Source organism: Palaemon carinicauda, chromosome 2 (genome assembly GCF_036898095.1).
Source record: "Palaemon carinicauda isolate YSFRI2023 chromosome 2, ASM3689809v2, whole genome shotgun sequence".
Taxonomy (NCBI): Eukaryota; Metazoa; Arthropoda; class Malacostraca; order Decapoda; family Palaemonidae; genus Palaemon; species Palaemon carinicauda.
This window is the reverse complement of record NC_090726.1, coordinates 150150606-150170461: the sequence shown is the minus strand read 5'-3', so window position 1 is coordinate 150170461 and position 19856 is coordinate 150150606. Positions and strand designations below refer to the sequence as shown.

General features: G+C 33.2%; 1 pseudogene; it reads right to left on the bottom strand.

The window, feature by feature from the left end:
* LOC137627797 (uncharacterized) overlaps positions 1–19856 on the bottom strand; it is a 155149-nt pseudogene that overhangs the window by 21033 nt on the left and 114260 nt on the right.

Below are 19856 nucleotides of genomic sequence, written 5' to 3'. Positions count from 1 at the left end.
AATGGCCCTGTAGTAAGGAGAAAGGTAAATGTATTGTGATCTGGTTATCTATTTTCATTAAGAATCAAACTTTAAATATTGTATTCAGATTTTAATTTCAAGTGATTGTATAATTTTCATAAGCATTTCTTTTGTTTTAGTCTAAGGTTTATTCAGATTTAATATTTCAACTCAAGTGACTATATAATTTTCAGATCGTAACATTTTTGTCTTAATCTAAGTTTTGTTCAGACTTAATATTTCGAGTGATTTATTTTGTTTTTATCTAAATTATTTCAAAGTGTTGTAATTTATATAGAATAAATTTATTCTTATAAAGGGTGTATTATTTCAATCATCCGCGTTTATTGTAACCCTGCTCGTATCATGTAAAGAATCCTAGTAAGAGTTTGTTTTAAATAAGACTTAAGAATAATTACCATGTTTTGTTTGATTGTACTTAAGAGACCTTTGGATATTCAGTGTTTTGATATATTGCTGTCTGGGAGTTATATAACTATCTCAGAATTCGGGTATCAATATTTCCAAGTGTAACAGATTTAATGTAAATGCAAACAGGTGAGTTTGGAATTCGAGAGATTGTTGAGCTTGGCAGTTGTCATATATATATATATATATATATATATATATATATATATATATATATATATATATATATATATATATATATATATATATGCTTGGTTCCCAGACATGGGTCCGTCTTATAATATATTTCTGGTGCCCAGACCCAGGAGCCACCATCTTACATATTATATGTTTGGTTCCCAGACACGGAAGCCATATATATATCTATCTATATCTATCTATCTATCTATCTATATATATATATATATATATATATATATACATACATATATATATATATATATATATATATATATATATATATATATATATATATATATATATATATATATATATATATATATTAAGTAAATATAACACATGAGAGTATGATGCGAGAATAGGGGTCCTAGAATTGATAAAGCAAAGATAAAAGCACAATATGCAAGAGATTGTGAAAAGATTTTAATCGAATATAGCAGGTAAGGAAGAAATACACATTTTATCATTTCTTTTTTTTTTTTAATCATCAGTTTATTTAGTCAATCATAAAAAATTAAAATTAAAATTTATAATAGCTTAGACGCTGTTCATATACCTGTAACAGTATTAGTTTAATACGCCATTGTTGTACTAGAGAGAAACGAAATTAGCAAAATACGAAACCTTTTCAAAATTAATCGCTCATCCACTATAGTGCAAACCTTTAAACAGTGTGCATCACACTAACGGTAAAACAAATGCAAAGTTCAAAGTAATTTTTTTTTCATAACAAAAAACCTTTCTGAGGGATCTACTTATTAATCTCGCTAAATCATGATATATAAGATTCTTCTCAAAGCATAATGGATTCTTAAAGTACCTTCTTTCATACCAATTACCTCATATGGGGTGAGTGAAAGATTACGTTGTACTTGTTAATTAGAGATTAGGCTTAGGAATGATCAATAATTGTTGTACTGGTGGAAAGGCAGTCTACTTTTTGATTTCCCAAAAATCCGCATCAAAGGTATCATTATCATGCCTCGAATACATATGGACATAGTACGCATCATGTCTGCTTATGAACAAGGTCAGGACTTCGTCGAATCAGCTCGGGGTTTAAACAATGCTTAATCAATCATTCGAGGATTCCAACACATCGGAGAAACAGCTTTCTAAATCCCAGCTGGGAACAGACCAAGAAAATTCGACGACGAAAGTAAGGATGTTTTACTGCTTTTAATTGAATGTAGCCCAACCATGACTAATCGTACTACAGACTCTCTAAGGATTTTGGTTGTTATTGAGTATATGACTAAATTCAGATGTACCGTAGTTTCGGACACGACTTTCAATTTAATAAACTGTTTTAATAGTTATAAAAATCTGTCGCTAAGATATGAGCATCGTTACGATTTTATGGCTGGCTCAAGTGTTTCGACGTTTTTTTCATTCATGATTAGATTGTAACGTTTATTTTTAATTCTACAAGTTTATATAATGAGATAGTTGAGCTAACTCTCTCTTCCTTAAAGTAAAATGTGGATGTTGGATGTAAATGAAAGGAAGAATAAAGCTATTGCGATGATCTGTTTACATAGCCTGTAATATGTAACAAGAATTCAGATAGAAGTGGTCAAATCAAGAGTAAGTGATGGGAAGGGTAAGTGTGTTTGAGAGGGTTTTAAGGTTTTGCCATGAGGAAAGAATGGAGAGACACATCTCTCTTAAGAGAGGAGAGAAACTGCTGTGAAGATGGTGTGGTTAAAGGCACTATCTGCGTAGGGAGTGACATGTGTTCACGCTCATTATATATTTATATATATATATATATATATATATATATATATATATATATATATATATATATATATATATATATATATATATATATATATATATATACACTGTATGCATATATATATATGTGTATATATATATGTGTGTATATATATATATGTATATATATATATATATATATATATATATATATATACACACACACACACACACACACACACACATATATATATATATATATCCATTTCATGTTTGTCATCTTATGGTTATTTGAGACGTTTTGAATTTATATTTTATTTACACCAATTTTTATTCATTTCGGAAATGATGCTTCGACTATTCAATAAGTATGAACCTCTCTCTCTCTCTCTCTCTCTCTCTCTCTCTCTCTCTCTCTCTCTCTCTCTCTCTCTCTCTCTCTCTCTCTGTAACATATGTGTTTATGGATTAGGATTTAAGCATTTCGGGCAGAAAGGCTGGATGCTGGCGATGAGAAGACCATTCAGAGGAGAGTTGCAACTTCAGTTGTGGCATGTAGTAAAAGGGAATAAAGATTGGGGAGCAAAATGGAACAGAAGTATGAAATGGTACTTCGGATCGAAGGGGCGCTGCAAGCAAAGACCTTTTAAGCAATGCCTAAAGTGCACCGCATGAGGTGGACTGATGGCACTACCTCCCTAAGGAGCATTATGTCTGAACGCTATCATATCACCTCCACTACCAACCTTCTTTCTAATGAGACCAAACTTACCTGAGAGCCGACAGCGCCATCGTCGGTTGTCTTGGAGAGAGGGAAGACAAACATGTTCTTGGTGATGGTTTTGGGAAGAGTGGTGGGCGGGGGAGAGCGGATCAGGTGCTCGTGCACTTCAGACAGGGAAAGGGCCGCTTCCTGCTGCACTCCGCTCTGAAACACCACAAGTCATCAGTTCTCACGGGAATCGGGAAAGGAGGTCATTCATAGGAACTTATTTCTTCCAGATAACACACATTGCACAATAATTTATTACTGGAATTGACGGATGCATCATGGGGTTCTCAAATAAAAGACTTGATAATAAAAGCACTGTAATGTTTCTTACAATAAGAATGAATGCGAGATGCCTATGAGGAATGATTAAAAAGTAAAGTTGCCTTACATTCAAGTCTTCTCTATTCAGTTAATGTCATATTAGGAATTCCCCCCAACCTAATACAACAACATACAAAGTCTATAAAATACAGTTCATGCGTGTATGCACTCTTTCCAATTTTTTTATATCCGCATGAAGCCTTATCAGACCCCCAACACCAAACCTCAAGCGGTGGTGTCCCAAGAAAATAATAAAAAAAGAAAGTAAATGTTATAATCACACCTGAGTTACGAGTTGGGCAAGATCCTCGGGTTGGTTGTTGGCCAAGCAATCAACGGAATCGTCGTCCTCATTTAGGGTGGTCTGAGATCCTGCCACTCTCTGAAAGAACAAATCACGAAAATCACAACTTTGTTAATACCACTTTGCAGCAGCTTATTAAGGATACCTTAATGGTAGGAAAGAAATGTGACTCGACCTTTAACCAAGTTCATCATTAGGTCTCTTCGCGGATTGTTCGGGAGAGTCATTGTGACTCACTGCCCCTTGCACCACGCCCGTCCACGCATGCAGCTCACCAGGAGGTTGTCTACACACTTATCCTTCTCACGCACTACGTAGTATGCAATGAATAGATTTCTCTCTGACTGTCCCTCATAATCCTATAAATATGATGATGATAACTGCGCACGCGCACACACGCACACACATTATATATATATATATATATATATATATATATATATATATATATATATATATACATACACATATACTATGCATATATATAGCCTATGGTATATATATTCGAACATATATATATATATGCGTATATATATATACATACACACACACACACACACACACACACACATATATATATATATATATATATATATATATATATATATATACGAAGAAAGAAAGCCTTTTGAGTGGCTTCACCATGGCGGTGAGGATTACTTCGAGTCCTCATTTTAACGGTGGGTTATGACACTTATTACGATTTGTTTCTCTATCTTATTCCCACCACCACTGCGACGTATGACAGTCAACTAATAACCAGGTACCTCAACCGGTGCTTAATGTGGGTCTAAAGAGGCGACAGGATTTTTTTTGGGAACGAGCCATGTCGTATTTGGATGTTTGAAATAAATCTAAAAATAAAAAAACCTACGATAATAATGTATGTATTTGAAAGAAACTACATGAAAATGATAACAATAATATAAATAAACGGCATGATACGAAAGCGAAAAAAAAGAAAAAAAAGAGAAAAAAAAGAAAAAAAGAGCCGTGCGGAGGCTCAGCAAAGCCAATCAGCAACACGGACTCAGGCTGCAAGCCGAGAGTAGTCACGGTTATGGACGTCAAATGATTAAAACATTTAAAAGCGCCACAGGTGTATGGAGGCGACACGGAAACATAATCAAATATTATACGCAGCATGCAACTGCACGAACGTGAACAGTACACACGCAATACTAAGGCAATTAAAAGATTTTAATCTCACAAAAAAAGGCAACATTGCCAAGGCTCTGACCTTCCCAAGACTTATATTTATACTCATTGGGGTTTGGTTTAAAAACACCGACAATTATAAGCATTTTAAAAGCAGTCTTTTTTTTTTTTTTTTTTTCCAAAACGCATTTTAGGGATTTTTATAAACAATCATTACTTCGAACGTAAACAAACAGAGCAAAGGATCCTTCAGCTTATTGATTTGGTAAAGATCTATACAGATTAGCCGAAAATATCAACGTAAGAAAAGACAATGAATAACACACGATCTTTGCTAATAAAAATGTGAGATATATTGTATACCCCAACGGAAAACGGAAGAGGATCATAGTAAAGACTAACTGCGAGTAAACGAAGAACTGAAACGAGTATGCATTAACACAGGAAATCATACATGTTTAAAACTGGCAATTAGAACAATACATTTCAAGAACATTAACAACATTGAAATGAATACATTCTGTGCTTGTTTCACGACCAAAATAATCGATAGAGAAGAGAACGAATGATTACATTAAGTGAAATTAATAACAAACTGAAGGACCTAAAGTGATGCATTAACTGAAGGACCTAAAGTGATGCATTAACTGAAGGACCTAAAGTGATGCATTAACTGAAGGACCTAAAGTGATGCATTAACTGAAGGACCTAAAGTGATGCATTAACTGAAGGACCTAAAGTGATGCATTTATGTCTTTTTAAAGAAAATGTATTTGAAGAAAAAATCCTGAGTACATTTCAAAAGTATCTATAACAGGGGTGGCCAACCTTTTGTTTACCATGCACCAATTTTTTTCACTTCTAATTCAGATGCGCCACACAAACTTTAAACCCCCTTTCAATCCCTTAACTATGGTGATTTGACATATTTGGTGGTTATACATATGATAATATGATATATTTATTTATATATATATATATATATATATATATATATATATATATATATATACATATAAATATACATATACATATATATATATATATATATATATATATGTGGGTGTGTGTGTGTGTGTGTGTGTGTGTGTGTATGCGCGCGGGCAGATGTAGCAGCTGTAAAGGAAATGATTTAACATGGATACAAAGTAAACTGTACTTACTTTATTGACTCTGAATTTGCATTGATAATATTCATTAGTTATTCCTAAAAGTACTAAAAAAATTATATGAACATAATTAGCAGTTAAAGAAAAGTAATTTCACATGCAGGAAAAATAAGCATAACTATGTTTAATGAGACTTTTGACTTTGCTTTGCTTTCACCAAATCTGTAATATTAGGAGTTAAATTAGTAACTGAGAGCAACAGACAGTTCTTCAAATTTGAATCGGATAGTCGCGACCTCAGTTTGTTCTTGATATTTTTCATGGATGAAAATATTTGCTCACATCTTTATGTTGTTACAAAGCGACAGGCATAACTTTGGGTAAATTTTCTGAATTCTGGAAAATGTTCACCGGTTAATAATCGCCAAAAATTAAGCATTTCAGATGCTCTTGGGAGTGAGGGAAGTTCAATAAATTTACTCTTCAGCACTGAATTTGCTTTTAGACCAATAAGCTCCATCTGTATATTACTAGGCATCTTCAGAATGTTATGTTCAGTAAGTGAAAATGGATTTATAAATGTAAGCATGCAATCTTCTTCAGCAAAATCACTAAAACGACTATCAAAGGCCTCTCGTAGTAATATGATTTTTTCAATGTATTCGGTAAAGTTGGTATATGATGAAGGTATTATATATGTCTAAACTCTAACACATATATAGAAATGGTGTTTTTTGAATAATTAAAAGAAAAAAATGCAGGACATGGCGGATGGTCCCTTTAAATATTTTTTTATTTTTTTCTAAAAATCAGTATTATTTTTGGTATTATTTTTTTATGAGCTGGCTTTGTTTTTTTTTTTTTTAAATTATCTCGGGTATAGTGCGCCACTTGTAATCGTGCAATGCGCCACTGTTGGCGCATGCGCCATAGGTTGGCCACCCCTGATCTATAACATTGTCTGATCCTGTGAGTCGCATCTAGTGAACTAGGTTGGATTAAACGCTTCACATTTGATGAACTAAGAAAAAATGCGGGTAACCACTTGCATAGAAAGACCATAAATAGACATGAATGGAAGGATATCGAGGCTTTTGCCCTGTAGTGGATGGATATATATATATATATATATATATATATATATATATATATATATATATATATATATATATATATATATATATACTTACGAAGCTGGTCTGACATGAGAGTAGATTATTTTATTTACGTATTTCATTTGTGTATTTGTAAGATGTATAGCCAACTCGTAAGGTGGGTCCCACTCATGTAGGATTAAGTAAATGTATATAAATTACATAAGACTGTCATCATTCATTTAGTTATATTTTCATTCAGTTCCGTATATGTAGATTTATGTTATTCTAAGGAATAAAATTTTCATTTCACATACTTTTGTTTCGAAGTCTTATATAATCTTTTTAAAAGGTATACTGTATGACGCAGACGAGGGACTGCATCATGTTTCCACGGGGTTGGAAGTTGCATGAAGGTTCTCGATTAAACTTATTCCTTTTTTTTTTTTTTTAATGTTACGAGAGAAGGTGGGTGGAGTTAGCTGGGAGGGTTGCCATCATCATACGACGACAGAACCATACCTCAAACTGCCAAGTTGGCAACATTGACGCCGCGAGAGCCCATGCCCCCACGCTTCGAGAATGCTTTGCTGGAAGCTTCCAGAATGTATTAGGATGCATATAAGGGCCTTCCTCTGCTTTGGAGAGGGAGATCCAGCCTGACATTCCAACAGAGCAGTACGTCCGACACTCCTCTCACCAGCATCTATCCAGCCACTAAGTGCTTTCTCTCAAATGTAAAGAGTGCCTGTTAAAACAGTGGTGATATTTTTGTGGTTTAATTTGAAAGAAGTGAAGTAAATTTGTAAGTACAGTTTATATTATATTATATATATATATATATATATATATATATATATATATATATATATTTTTTTTTTTTTTGACTGGCCCTGTGTGATTTGGTTAAAAGTAATATGCATTAATTTTTGCTTAACCGTTCTGTAACTTTGTGTGAGGCCAAAGGTCGTAAGAGTAACAGTTACTTATATGCAAGTGTAATTATTGTTTATTTTCATTAATTGTCAAAATCAAATATTTTCATAAGTTAATTTCTAGTGAAACAAGTAATTGTATTGTTCTTGAAGTGTCATTTTGTCATAAGTCTAAGGTCTAGTTCAGATTTAAATTTCGAGTGATTTTTTTTTGGTGTTGATTTTGAATTTTTATTTTTTATAGAATATATATATATTTTTTGTAAAGTGTGCATTATTTCGATCACCAATAACTATTTCAGTGCCTACTCTTATCCCTGACTTAGAACCAAAGTAAGAGGTTGGTTTTAGAATAATTCCCGTTAAAAGTGAAGTGCTCACCCAGTTTTGTTTAGAGTGCAAAGTAAAGACACCTTTAGATATTCAGTGTCCATATACAGTATATTAACGTCTGGGAGTTGCATATTATTCTCAGAGCTCGGAGGTATTCTCATGTATATCAGATTTATATAATATAAAGCAGGTGAGCTTGGGAGCTTGGGAGTTTACGTAATTCACTAATCGTAACAACAACAACAACAACAATAATAATAATAATAATAATAATAATAATAATAATATATATATATGTATATATATATATATATATATATACTTATATATATATACATACACGTATATATATATATATATATATATATATATATATATATATATATACACATATATACACATATATGCGTAAAAATCACAGAAAAACGTGATGCTCAGATGCAGAAGAACCACAGGGAAAATGAAATTACGAAATATATGATTAAGTCCTGACTAGTTTCGTGATACTTCTTCAGAGGACTGATTTATTGAGAGAGGTTTCTTTACATTTTATAGGGAAAGTAAACACCTGACCACAGCCCAGGTAGTTGGTATGGGAGTGTCATTGTTCTGTAAGCCTCTATATGTATGTTCGTACGTTTACTTTCCCTATAAAATGTAAAGAAACCTCTCTCAATAAATCAGCCCTCTGAAGCAGTATCAAGAAACTAGTCAGGACTTAACCGTATATTTCGTATTTTCCTTTTCCCTGTGGTTCTTCTGCATATATATATATATATATATATATATATATATATATATATATATATATACATACATAAATTAGTGTACATGACACGCCAAAAATGATGAATAAATATTTAGATAAATATGCACACAAACGCAACCCCTCTCACCACGGTATGACTACTCCCTCTCCCCCTATTCGAGGGATGGGGAGACCTGAGCGCGACCGAAAATTTATGCGTATATATGCAGTATATAAATATATATATATTTATATATGTATGTATACCCATTTATACAGTATATGCAAATATCTTCTATATATATATATATATATATATATATATATATATATATATATATATATACACAGTATATACAAATATCTCATATATGTATACATATATATAAATATACATATAATACATATATATAAATATATATATATATATATATATATATATATATATAATTTGTGATTATTATGTTTTCTCTGGCATCGTTTCAATGCAGGTAATTTTTAGTTTACATGAGAATAGGAAGGTAGGTTTTTGATTAAAATGTAGTTGGAGGGAGACCCTATAATTCCCACTACTCATTTAAGCCCGAGATAATGGGTTTTTGAATTCTGTCAACGTCAGTAAATTCGGACGAGATTAGAAGAAGCGCCTTTTATGAAGTGGAACATTTTTATGTCTCTTGAGCCTTTTATCTCTGGGGTTTGAGGATTGACAATTTTCTATATAAATTAAAGGATTGTTCGTTATTGATGTGTGCTGCTCTTATATATGATTTACTTTTTTGTTCCGTGCAAGGCTAAGTAAAAGTAAAAAATTTTGTGTTTTTCAGTATTTTTGGCTGGAAAGTATCAACCTTTTCTCCTTGATGCCTTATTGCAAATGAAATCAAGTTTGAAGTAGGTTAAAAATGTTTTTTTTCCATCATAGCCTTTGTTACTTTAGTATCACTTTCTCTTTGTTTATCATTCTTATGATTGAGTGAAATCAGTCTCCTCTATTACTCAACGATACTAAAATAATGTTCCCTTTAATTGTTACAATTTTCTTATTTGCTATATACTGCAGCCTATTTATCGAAAATATTTTATTATAAATTTATCATTATCAAGCCTAACTTGTACTCCTTTAATCACCTTTGCGAGCGTTGTCTCATTTTATGTATGGTATCTGAAGCATTATTGAAGAACCACCATTTCCATATCATATCACTGGTTTAGAAAAGTAATAATAATAACCAATTCATCGTACTGGTTGACAAGGTTGCAATAACACCATAAACAAATTAAGATCGTGAATACCATACAAATCCAAACACACACGCATATATATATATATATATATATATATATATATATATATATATATATATATATATATATATATATATATACACATATAGAGGGAGCGTATGTCTGAATATAAATATCATGACAGCTAACCCGTAATGAGCATACGATATCTACGCGTATCAAGCCACGAAAAAATAAGAATTCCTTTTAGTTGGTCTTCTAATCAGATAGACATCGTTAATAAGTTATTTACCTTTACAGGAAATGGCTCCCGAGAACAACAACGTAAGCTTGGCTGAAGCGTGGATGAACTTCCCGAACAGTAAGACTTTCATAGCATTAAACGATTTTTACATTTTTCACTCCGGTGAATCTTCTTACACCATATACTGTATACTACTCAATCATTTCACCTCAAGTTTCAATTTTTTTTCTTTCAACTGAACAACGTATCACTTCTTTAATAGGAGAGCCGGCTCAAAAACCCCTTCACGCATCTCTACCTTGGATTACACAGATAATCCAAGTCTTACCAATCTTTAGCACGCATCTTGCTACCTGTCTTGATTACCCTATTCGGCGACTATAAATAATTTCACCTTGCTATCATTCGCCAAACTTAACCCCCAGATACCTATAAATCAAGTAGTGTACACCAACCTTTCCACCATCCATAATAATATTCATTATTGCACCTTTCACTGTTTCCATTTACTCTCTTTTCCTTAGTCTTCCTCATATTTACTATTCTCTTGTAGACCCTTTCAAACTCTCTTATCAGCTTCTACAGCTTCTCTTTATTATCCCAAATCACCACAATATGATCTGATATAACCATTACAGATCCCATTCACAGCACATTTCCTTATCATAAAAAAGATGTCTACATCCACTATACTTTCCCAGCCCCCTAACATTACTCCATCCCTAAAGATGTTGAGCAGACATGGATTCACACTCATTTCAGATCCACTTTCACACCAAACACTCTAAACATATGTTTGACTTCCATCACAAGGACTTATAATTGTTATAAACAACCTAACATCTGTAGCATCTAATGGTCTTCATAGTGAGGTAGCTCAATATGACCTTTAGCCAGAATAATCCATTAGATGATACAAGCATAAACTTTGGTTTGAATATACTTAGTACATCATTTATTAAGAAAAAAATGCTAGCAATAACAAATTCCATTATGGGTGCCATTTTTATCCAGGATGGCCTCCAGTACACCAAAAAAAGAATCATAAACCAGTAAAAACCCCGATCGTGGTTAGCATCATACAGCGTTGTGCCAGTGTCTATTCTGAATGCTAGAAGAACATCTTGCCCTCTCCTATGTGCCTAAAGCTTTGGTATCATAGAGTGTAACTCACCTCTTAACCTGGTGGTATTGACGTCTGGGGAATCTACATCTAGTTTCTGTAACTGGCGCTTGTATAGGGAAACTAGATAAGAAGTCTTAATATTATATAGGTGATGTTTCTGTATAAATAGCCTTAATATCAATAATGTACACAAGTTCAGAAAAAGGCACAGGATATAACTCTTTATTGATCAGGGGGATTCACCAGCTTTATCGCATAGAGATGTGATTTCTCTGACTTGTAGAAGTTTGCCAAGCATTGCGAGCGATATTATTGTTCTTGAGCACCAATTTCACCAGGACTTAACTTAGTAAGAAGCTTTCCACGGTTTAAGGTCTGGCTACACTGATATTAACATGACTTGTCATAAATTTGATATCTCATCATCCTCTTGTTCACACAAGGAACATCCTATCATGGTGTTGCAATGTCAGATATTGCTATTGCAAAAACTTGACAAAACGACTGCTACTCTAAGTTGACTGGATGATTAAAAACCCACAAGCATGAAAAACACCGTTAAATACCTTTCCCATATATATATATATATATATATATATATATATATATATATATATATATATATATATATATATATATATATATATATATATATATATATATATATATATATGAAATTCCAGAGTCTGAACTACAAGTACTGGAGGGATTTGTATTTCTAATGCAGCAACAGACATAAATGAGTTATATCATCTCCTGAATGGTATAATGGGAAATGTAAAAGAAAATAAGCTACCTGATGGATACAGTGACCAGGAACTAGCAAATAGTTTTCTAGTATTCTTTAGAAACAAAATTGAAAATATAACTAGGTCATTTGTACATACTCAACAACAGATTAATGAGACACCAGGCACACAGACAAAATTAATACGATTTAACAACATAACACAAGATGACATCACCAGAATTATCAAGAGAGCAAAGAAAACAAACTGCGCGATCGATCCTATGCCAATATCTGAAGTAATTGGAGGGAGAGACTTTTCTAGTCTAGCCAAAATAATAACGAGAATAGCAAATGCAAGCATCGATGAGCGTAAGTTTCCTAAATCGGAGAAAATGGCTAAAGTCACACCAGTTCTGAAAAATGCACAGGACTACCAGGAAATAAGCTCATGTAGACCTATTTCAAATCTATCCTTTGTCTCAAAAGTGTTTGAATATGTAATACTTGCACAACTAGTCAGCCACTTAGAAGTAATAGAAGCCTTGCTTGACAACTAATCTGCTTACAGAAAACTATGTTCTACGGAGACAGCCATCTGCTCTGTTGTAAATATGCTAGAAATGATGGATGAAAATAAATGCGGTATCTTAGTACTGTTCGATCTCAGTGCTGCTTTTGATACAGTGGTGCAGGAACTGCTAATAAATGATCTACGGCCCATCGGCGTTGAAGATCAAGCCTTCGAATACCTAAAAGACTACTTAGTTGGTAGAAATTATTGTGTATAAATTGGAAACTCTCATTCATCATATGAACCCTTAAACAGAGGGGTACCCCAGGGGAGTGTACTTGGCCCAATCTTATTCTGCATCTATACTATTGGTCTATCGAAAATGCTACAAAGGCATGGCGTGAAGTTTAAACTATTTGCAGATGACACACAATTTTACTTCTCCATAAATGATATACATGACACTACTGAAACTCTAAACCGAATCCTTGATAGTGTTAGAGAATAGGTGACATTTAAACAACTAAAATTAAATGAGAACAAAACTGAATTCATGGTGGTGGGTAAGAGAAACAGCGTGAGAAACTTGGGTGATATTCAAATGAACATAAATAATGACTCGGTGCCGGTATCTAGTAAAGTTCGAGATTTGGGTGTATTTCTTGACTGTAACCTGTCTCTAAATACCCAAATAAATAATGTAATAAAAACTGCTGGTTATCATCTAAGAAATATTATGTTTATAAAAAAGTACCTGGACGAAAATTCTGTAAAGAAACTTGTGATAAACTGTGTTATTACCAGGATTGACTACTGCAACTATCTACTACAATTTACCAAATGTGCAACGTAAGAAATTACAAAACATAATAATCAGAGGAGCAAGACTGATAAAAGGTGTCCCACCTAGAGAAAGGATCACCCTTATACTAATCGATTTACACTGGCTGCCGATTAAAGCGAGAATTGAATTCAAAATATGTACAATAACCCACTAAGTTATAAGAACCGGTCGTCAAAAATACTTGAAAGAATTGCTACATATTGCGCAGCCAACAAATCGTGTCGACATGAGAATAATTACAGATGGCTTCAAACTGTTGGAACCTAGATTTATGTCTACTTTAGGCTCCAGAGCCTTTAAATATGCGGCCTCGAGACTATATAATAAGCTCCCACGAAACATTCGAATGATTGAAGACATTAAGGCTTTCAAGAGGAAACTGAAGACTTTTTTATTTCATGAGTCCTTTGACAGTGATGATTGATTGATTGATTGATTTAAAGTTTTCAGGCATCCTGACATTGACAGTGATGATTTAACAGTAAATGAACAATACGCGATATGAAACGTTAAATACTCTGAACGAACAAGGTAAAACGACAGTGGAGGTCCTGTAGAGAGCAGGGTTCCCCTGCTGTATGGGACCGGAAAAGCAGCCATCAAAGTAAAGTAAGTAAGTCTAACACGACCTCGTTAGAAGACGAAGCAAGACTTGATCTCTGCCCGGAAGCAGAGGTCACATGGTAATTCAACCAACTGAAAATGCACTAAAGAAACATGCAAAAAGAGCAGTCCCCAAATATGACCTAACTGATAAGAGGAGTCATATTTAGAGACAATGTATTTAACGTGATTCAGAACTTCAATGCACTTCTACAGTCGATGGGGATGAACAAAAGAGGATGGCAAACCGCAATAGGAGAATTGTAGGAACCACCATGGAACCGATTTGTAAATGCTGCCGGGAACAGTAAATAAGGATGTCAAAAACACTGATGTTCAACAAGGATAGAAGGAAACACAGACACTAATATAATCATAATTCGCAATTTGAGACATAATTATTTTTATCAGTAATTGTTAAGCTACAACCGTAATTGGAAAAGCAGAATGCTATAACCCCGTGGGCGCCAACAGGGAAAATAGCCTAGTGAGGAAAGGAAACAAGGGAAAATAAAATATTTTAAGAACAGTAACAACATTAAAACAAATATTTCCTATATAAACTATAAAAACTTAACAAAACCAGAGGAAGAGAAATAAGATAGAGTAGTGTGCCCGTGTGTACCCTCAAGCAAGACAACTCTGAACCAAGATAGTGGAAGACCATGGTACAGAGGCTATGGCACTACCCAAGACTAGAGCACAATGGTTTGATTTTGGAGTGTCCTTCTGCTAGAAGAGCTGCTTACCATAGCTAAAGAGTCTTTTCTTGCCTTACCAAGAGGAAAATAGCTAATGAACAATTACGATGCAGTAGTTAACCACTTGGGTGCAGAAGATTTGTTTGGTAATCTCAGTGTTGTCAGGTGTATGAGGACAGAGGAGAATATGTAAAGAATAGGCCAGACTATCCAGTGTATATGTACGCCGCAAAGGGAAAGTGAACCGTAACCAGAGAGAAGGATCCAATATAGTACTGTCTGACCAGTCAAAGGATCCCATAACTCTCTAGCGGTAGCCAATTGTCACTTAGAAATATCTTCTAATTATATATGTGAACAAAAGGGTATGAATATGAACAAATATGTCGAATCAAGGAAAAATTTAGATTATATTGCATTTTAAGCTTACCGGTCGGCCATCTTGTAAAATGGGCGACAAATTTGATTCCTGAATGGCAAAGACTGTTCTCCTAAGTAAAATCTGCAATTTTATGACAAAGAAAACCCCGAATTTATCGCAATAATAATTGAATTCTTGCTATTCATACAATAATATATAGGCATTTATTTACGATAATAGTCATATACCGGCCTTTTTTGGAAAATGACAACAAAAGGGAATTTCAGGAGGATAGCACTTTTTCTTCTTAAAGACTACTCCCCCACCATGAATATTTCTGCCAAATGTCACTCTTGTATCATGAAATTGACAATTGCCTGGCTTATGGGCTCTACTACTATACTGTAGATCTCGCCAAAGTGCCTTTACTAAAGGCCTCAGTTTGATGGCGTCAGGTTTGGAAGAGGAACGATATCATTGATATGATCCTATATGATCCTACTTTGGGGACCAAGTTGGACGCAGACTTAAACAGTAATGCTAGATGGACCACTTCATTGATTCATCACCATTAGTAGTAGAATGCACCGAAACCTAATTTCGTTATTTGTTTCCTGTAGATTTTTATAACAACAATCTAACATTAATGAGCACTGGCAATCAAATCTAATGGCTTCCTGAACACATGGTGATACCGACTACAAGGGGGAAATATTACAAAGTAAAAATATAAAAGTGTCAGGAAAAGGTCGATTTGAAAGACACCTGTCTCAAGCTCAAGCTACCTGGGACGTGTCACAAAGGACTTAAATTTTTTAAAGAATTCAAGGATAAAGTAAAGCAATCAATATTAATATAAAAAGAACAAAAAATGTTTGAATAATATCCTGATATACCAGTTGACAAGGGCCAACCCCAGACTTCAGATTTACTTCAGTGAAGGTGATATGACTCCATTGACAACTCAATGATATCTTCGACTGCACACCGTAGCAGCAACAGGTCCTTGACATCCAACGTAATAATAAAAGATCCTATTTCCAGTTCTCTTCCTCCCTTACTGACCGAAAGAATCCTACATTTAAAATTTAACAAAGCCACAAGAATTAATATATTTTTGCATTTTGAAGACACGGAAATTTCAATATATCATATATCTGCAGCAAATACAGCTAGTAAACTGGTGATCAATTCAATTTCTCTCTCTCTCTCTCTCTCTCTCTCTCTCTCTCTCTCTCTCTCTCTCTCTCTCTCTCTCTCTCTCTCTCTCTATATATATATATGTATATATATACATATATATATATATGTATATATATATATATACATATCTATATATATATATATATATATGTATATATATATATATATATATATATATATGTATATATATATATATATATATATATATATGTATATATATATATGTATATATATATGTATATATATATATGTGTATATATATGTATATATATGTATATATATATATATATATATATGTATATATATGTATATATATATATGTATATATATATATGTATATATATATATATATAAATTATATATATATATACATATGTATATATATATGTATATATATATGCATATACATATATATATATATATATATATATATATATATATATATATATATATATTATCCAACGTTTAAAGAGAACGCGCACATTTCCTTTTATTGACGGAAATAATGAATGTTTAAAGATCCCAACGGGGTTCGTTGACATTATCTTGGATTGTAGTAAAGAGGCTTAACAAATTTAAAACGACAATTGGCTTGTATGAAACGAGTACAAACAATTTTAACTTTGGTAGAACTGCTGGCTTTAATAAGTTTGTATTCCGAGATTCACATAAAATCCAAATTGCCTCCCCCCAAAAACGGGGTCAAGAAGAATATGATGTACAAATTCTTTCCGGAAAGAAGAAAATTTGCAACCTAATTTCCCTATATTATTTTCTGGCTTTTTGGCATTGACCTTTCAGTCGGCCTCTAAAATGCGTCCTCTTTCCGATTCTCGGGATATTTTTAGATGCGGATTTAGGCTCGGATTTCTTCTCAATCCCAAATTGTGACCCCAAGGGCATGGGGTTGACAACGCCATCTAAAATACTACTTAGGAGTTAATGCAATACAAGACATTTATCCAGCAAAGGTAGCAAATATTTTTCATCACAACTTATCGGGTTCATTAAATACCTTCAATACTGGCCAGAGCGCAGTATTAGGAAACCCTTCATGAACAATGTCATGAAGTAGCCAATGAATTTCATTTTCACACACACAAACACACGCACACACTACTACTTTTATCCCTAGGCACCTTAGCAATATATGAAAGCTTTAAAAACAGAGACATTTCAAGGTTTCTATAGTGTACAAAATGTCTGTGCATATGGAAACAAATCATATGCAGAACAAACATATAAAACATTTTTTTTTTTAATATTGTTTTCCGTCATCCAAAAAATGGGCAAACAATTATGAACGTTTAACCCAAGAAAATCAGAAAACTTGTGCTCATCATAGAGTCCAACAAATTGTCAAAGACCAAAAATGCAAAGTAAAAATTAACACTTAAAAAGGGAAGAATAACAAAATCACTTTGGAGTAAGAGGAAAAACTCTCCATGCAAAGAGGGAATATGATAAGGAAGGGAGTTACACAATTACCCAAAATGCAACGTAACACAATGACCTAAATGCCAAATGACCCTCAACGTTGTTTCAGAGAAAGAAGGAACCAGAAAATCTCTCAAAAGAATCACCCCTTTTTCAATTACTCTCTTTCTATCGCCTTTTAACGTATTATGTTAATACATGTTAGTAAAACCACTGTGTATCTCGGGTATCATTGTAACATTTTTTCAAAACTATTTTTGTCCATTTGTCGCCGTACATCCTGGAATACCAGCCATGTCTTTACTTTTTCTCTCTCTCTCCTTTTTTTCATAATCTTAAAATTATGTTTCAACTTATTAGATGGTCTAATCATAATCTGTTTATTTCAATTGAACATTCTTAAATATCGTTAACCTCATTCTGATCACTATTCTTGAAATAATTTTACCTACTTAATGTAGCTCACTGAAATAAAAATAATAATAATCCACACTGAAAGTAATAGCATTGATAAATTGTACATAACAATAATTTTTAAGAAAAACCCATATTCCTTTAATGGCACAAGGGCTCGCGTACTGCCAGACCTCAAGAAGTTAGAAAGGTCCAAAATAAATTAAAAATTCGATTTTTTACATAGTTTTTTTTTCGAAGCTTATAAATATTCAGGGACTGGGAAAAGGGAAGAGGTACCAGTTATGCTCATCGTGTTCTCATAAGGTATCGGCCCTTTGGCCTATTATCTAAACAACAGTTCCTTGTGATTAAGAAATACCCATTTCACAAATGGATGAGTGAACAGGCATTTTTCATCTCTCTCTCTCTCTCTCTCTCTCTCTCTCTCTCTCTCTCTCTCTCTCTCTCTCTCTCATACATGGCTACACAAACTATATACATATACATTTTTTGTATATGTACATACATTATATATACATAAGCATCCATACATATATAAATGCAGACAGACACACACACATAGACACACACACACACATATATATATATATATATATATATATATATATATATATATATATATATATATATATATATATATATATATGCACACATATCAATAAATACAAGTATGTATATATAATATATATAAATTTATAAATACATATACATATACTGTATATACAGTACGCATATATGGCGCATTCTAGTCATTAATGCACAAGAATTTTTATAAAAAAATTTAAACTTTACAGAGAAACCTGCGCAAGAGTCACTGTTGCAGTCCTCCCCCATAGGACTGAATCAAGGACGAATTCAGAGCACAAAGCTTCCCTACAACATGTCGATAGATAGAAGTGTGTACAGTACTGCATTATTATCATTTTAATGATTACTCTTTGCTTAGTGACGCGGCACATGCACGGAACGAAAGCGGACTGTCACGATATCTGCAATACCTCTTATCTTCTAAGGCCAATTAATGCTATTCATTTGTTTTCAAAGGCTTTCCGTTAGTCACGTAAAGCATGAGACTCTTAACTACCTTGGCAGCTATACACAGGCGAACTTGATAAGGTCTTTCATCTCGTTGCTGCTGCCAAAAGGAAAAGGCGTCCCTACGATAAGACGGGGCAATAACTTCTTGTTCAATATGTTCCTTTACCGAAAATTTACTCATGACATAAAAGAAAAATCATTGCCCTTTTATACACTTAAGCTAAACAATACTAAAAAGAAAGAATCGTCATTTTTTCCACAAAGAAAAGAAAACAAAAAGGGATAGCCGGG